Below are 4,825 nucleotides of genomic sequence, written 5' to 3'. Positions count from 1 at the left end.
GGATTCACATATTTTTACCCAAAACATTTTGAAGAAAATGCATCTTGGGAGGCTGAAATACATGGGCACAATGCAAGATGACACACTTTTTCCAGGCGTCCGCATAGCATTCAGTCCATGAGCACCGCTTATTTTTTGTGGCGGGAATTTGCTGCACCTCTTTTGGCTGTACCAACAGAGGAAATAAAGAACACTGCAAATGTTAGCTTCTGTAGAGCTTAGACAGTTTCCACTGTGCGTATTAATATTTATTAATTATTTGGTATTTAAACCATTAACATAGGCAGTGAGTAAAGGGTCATTATCTAGCTCAGGGATATCAAACTCCAGTCCTCGAGGGCCACCGTCCTGCACTTTTTAGATCCAATACACCAGAATAAAATGGTTGAATTGCTTCTTTAATATGTTTATAAGTTCTCCAGTGTCCTGCTAATGACCTAATAATTAGATTCTAGTGTGGCGCACTGGAGTTTGACATCTGTGTTAGCAATGTTACCTTGCAAGGCCTTTCTGCATAGAGTTTGCTTTTTTGGTCTTTCAAAATTACCAGTAGGTCCAAGTGTGTGTGCGTGTGTGTGCGTGCGTGTGTGTGTGTGTGTGTGTGTGTGTAGTTGGTTGTCCTTTGTGTGTCTGAGTTGCCTTGTGATGGACTGGCAACCTGTGCAGAGTTTATCTCACTCAGTGACTGCTGAAGGTTAACTCAAGCCTCCTTAGAGGAACCAAGTGTCGAAAATTGATGGATATAGTCATTCTGTCCCCTTTAATGCAGTTACATAATTTCCTGAGGTTTTATAAAACAGCTGTAAAAAGCTGTGGTCAAAATACTATGGGAACTTACTACAACTGTCCATGTGGTTTAGTTCAAAACAATTAATTTCAACCTGATCCACTGCAGCTTCCGTTGCATCTTTGGAGACAAGTCCAACAGCAACTGTATTTTGGTAAAATAAATAAATAAATACCGTGGTAATAATACTAACTTCAGTCATGTCACTTCAAGGATTACCTTAATATGCGATGTCATGATTTCTACACGGCAAGAAATCAAAGATGGAGGTACGGTGTTTAAAAATGTTTAATTTGTCGCTGGAAACTCCATGACAGGCAGCCGGCACAACAGTAACACTTAATTATCAATAATTATAATTAAATGTCAAATACAACAGAGATTAATTTAAGGAAATTCATTTCAGTTACATTTATTTATAGACTCAATCAAAACATTACAAAATGAACAAGTTCAGGTCATTTTTAATTGTGCAGCACTCAATTGGCTCCCAGTGTCACATCGTTCTTATTTATCGTTTCTGATTAACGCACTTCCTGCTTGGCCTGTGTCCGTGGACGACCATGTCTTGGTAGGTTTGCAGTCGTGCCATTCTCTATGAGCTGAACAGTGCTCGCTCCACATATTGCTTGGCTACTGTCAAGGCCGGAACAGAATTGAAAATGTTTCTTCAGATGTGCGATAGTTATCTGGAAGCTGATCGATGATGAATAAGATAATTATGCAAGTAACTGTTCACACTCTTTGACGGGGTTTCCTACAAAACTTTTTTCTTTCGCCAACACTGGCCACACTCTCTCCACCCACGCTCTGCAGTGGTGATCCCGCTCCACGTCATCTCTTCGTCAACCTCCTGTGCTTAACTGTGACCATTTTTTATTTTTTTTTATTTTTTTTATTTTTTTATTTTTTTTTCGAAATTATCGTCAGCGGCGTTGAATCGAGATACATCACAAGTTGGAAACAATTTCAAAATCAGCTTTGAGGTAATGGTTGCTGTGGGTTCGTAGCTGAGCTGCGTTCATATGTGAGAAGAAAATGCAAATTACTTTGCATTAACACTTGCAAAGTAATTTCCTTTTTCTGACAAACTTTCTATGTTTACAGTCACTCACACGGCAGCTCAGCAAAGTCTTTCTCCTGTCATTAGTGTGTTTAATGTTCTCACTGACATGAGATGCACCACATTTAAATTTCCCTGATGTCACTCAGCATGAATGAATGGATTGTAATGAGTACACTATGAGATTGAGGTTATACTGCATGAGGGTTGTGTTTTTTTTTTTTTAACAACTCTTAGAGGAAAAGTTTCCAATAAAGTCATTAGCAAAGAATAAAACTCCTGTCCGATCACAACAGCAACCGATCCATCAACGGATCTTCATATATTAATATATTATATTAGGATTGTTTTCAACAAATGGAGCTAAAGTATTTGTGCATGCCTGTTGGCTTTAACACTTGTTTCGGTGGTTTCCGGCTCTCTTCCAATCTCTTTCTTCATTTTTTTTTATATTATTATTGGCATACTGATAACATGTAACTTGCATTCTCAAAAAAAAAAAAAGTGTGATTTGGTTTCCATTCGTGAACAAAGTGACATCAGAATCAGACTTCCTTCTTGCTTCTTCTTCTATATATAGCGTAAGGGCAGACTCAGATCATTTCAACGCTCACCCTTCATACAACAGCAAAAAAGAACTGCTGAGAAACAGAGAAAGGCATCGCTGCAGAATGATGAAATGCATATTTGTCGTGGTCCTGCTGCAGGTCTGCTACTGCTTTCCTACAAATACGACCCCGACCAGCTATACTCCAGACTTTAACCTGAACAATGAGATTTTAAATGAGCTGGGGAAACTCAAGAAGAGTGTCCCGCACAACATAGTAAGTATAAAAGATGATTAATGTTTAATTTACTACTTCACTAGTATGACTCTGTTTAGCTAATTAATCACTTATGTTATTTCTTTCTCCTCACAACCAAAGTCCATTTCTGTTCCTGGAGAGTACATGTTCAATAATAATGTAAGTTTCACATCTTTTCTGCATTTTGTTTTGCTTTTACTAGTCAGAATGAAACTTTGTTGTCTTTGCTATAAGCAATTTTGATGTGTGTCTTCTCATAAAGCCAATATTTTGCTTCTTCTATAGGCCAAATGTGTGGCTGCCTTCAGCAAAGGGCTGAAACGTGTTCTTGGGTATCTGGCACAGACAGGCATAGTGCAGACTAATATTGGACTTGACTCAAAGTTGGACTTGCTAGAAAAACAAGGACAGGTAAATGTAAAAAGGAAACTATTTAAGACACAATGCTACTTTTTAAAATGTAGTCCCCAAAGCTGATACCCAAATTAATTCAACCTCTCTTTTTCTTCTACAGAAAAACAACAAGTGCACAATGACCACACGAAAGAAGAACCCTTTCAAAATATACATTGACTTCATCAAGCAGCTAAACACCAGCAGATGAAGATACACCTCTGATTTCTGCAAGGCAACTCAAGAGTTTTGGATATTTACTATTTATTAGTTGTTATTGTCATTTTTTAAAATTTATTTATTCACGTCAGTTTTCCTGATGTATTTATTTCAAATTCGTATTTATTTGAGTTTGCAGGTAATGTCGTTTTATGCAAACATTTGTAATTTCAACTGAATATTTCAGTTCAACGGAGATGTGATGCTGCTTTGAAAAATAAATTTCCTACTTTCATAAGACACTTCTTTGGTTCGATTCATGTCGCCGGATTATAATCATTGTGAGCTTTTCTTGCGTTTTACCTTCATTTATCAGCCTTGTGAGTCTTTTAATTAATGACACAAACTCGAACGAGTTAAAGTAACTTTACACGTCAACATGTTCAGAGTATTTATTTTAGTGGTGGCACTTGATAAAAATTTTTTAATGGAGTTAATTGGAGGGTCTGTAATTAATTATTCCCAATTAATTCTGCTTCAATCAAAAACTGTACATCAACAAATCAGCAACATTTTCAATTCAAAAACCCTTTTTTGCTGCTAAATTATGGTTTAAATAGACGTGAGGTCAACGACAAAGATGTTCGTTGTTTCTAACCGTCAGATTGGTCTAAAGTGCTATTCATTTCACCCAATCAGCTTTCAAGAGTTTCAGTGTTTCAGCCTGGCGATAGCGTTGGGGACATAAGTCCTCACTGCAACATACTTATCATTGAGATGACATTTTATTCTTTGGCGATAGGCTAACTCCTTCTTGCGCAATGTGCACACAATAATACACTGCTCAAAAAAATAAAGGGAACACTCAAATAACACATCCTAGATCTGAATGAATGAAATATTCTCATTGAATACTTTGTTCTGTACAAAGTTGAATGTGCTGACAACAAAATCACACAAAAATCATCAATGGAAATCAAATTTATTAACCAATGGAGGCCTGGATTTGGAGCCACACACAAAATTAAAGTGAAATGTTCCCTTTATTTTTTTGAGCAGTATAGTATTTTCCAGCAGCCCATTAGATCACTTTTTGAAACAAATATAAACCCACCAAGGGCCAAGAGAAGCAGCTTTGTCATCCATCGCTGCTGTTTGTGTATCCAATCTGGATTTGTACTTTTCCGTGCTAGAAAAGTACAAAACCAGAGACTCTGGCAGGAACTTTTGTATTTGTATCTATGTAACTATTTAACGTATTAAGGTCCCAGACATAATTTATTTTTTTATCACAGTCTCCTAGACAAAGAATTGGGGGTAGGATCATCCTTTTAGTACCATTTCAAACTCATAGTGGAACTTTACATTTCTGAAATGTAGGCACAAAAAGTGTCTCTCTATGGGCGTCATATGTTGTACACAAAAATAAATTGAGGAAGAATCTAACGGTCTGTAAACTTTTTTTATGGCCCGGATTTAATTGACCGTTTGCTTCTTTTTTTTTTAAGCGACAAAGAACAAACGGATCAAAATGACAGGATCGGCATGAAGGAACTGCCTGCACGCTGCATGAACTGAACTTGAAAACTCTATAACGGGACATTTAAGTCACAGTGT

The 4,825-nt window shown here is 37.0% G+C and overlaps 2 long non-coding RNA genes across 2 annotated transcripts in view; both read left to right on the top strand.

Annotated features, from left to right (window-relative positions):
• Positions 1–1,813, top strand: part of LOC106953479 (uncharacterized) — a 20,557-nt gene extending 18,744 nt beyond the window's left edge. Inside the window, exons 3-4 of the long non-coding RNA XR_001426203.1 lie at positions 339–345; positions 1,803–1,813. This is a non-coding gene — a long non-coding RNA (uncharacterized LOC106953479). The remainder of the gene's footprint in view (positions 1–338; positions 346–1,802) is intronic.
• A 956-nt stretch (positions 1,814–2,769) lies between these two features.
• Positions 2,770–3,489, top strand: LOC106953487 (uncharacterized). Its single transcript, XR_001426205.1, has 3 exons — positions 2,770–2,815; positions 2,942–3,067; positions 3,171–3,489. It is a non-coding gene; the product is annotated as an uncharacterized LOC106953487 (long non-coding RNA).
• The last annotated feature ends 1,336 nt before the right edge of the window (positions 3,490–4,825 follow it).

Source organism: Poecilia latipinna, unplaced genomic scaffold, assembly GCF_001443285.1.
Source record: "Poecilia latipinna isolate Pla-1442-1.1 unplaced genomic scaffold, P_latipinna-1.0 Scaffold584, whole genome shotgun sequence".
NCBI classification, from domain to species: Eukaryota; Metazoa; Chordata; class Actinopteri; order Cyprinodontiformes; family Poeciliidae; genus Poecilia; species Poecilia latipinna.
This window is presented reverse-complemented; position numbering and strand designations above follow the sequence as displayed.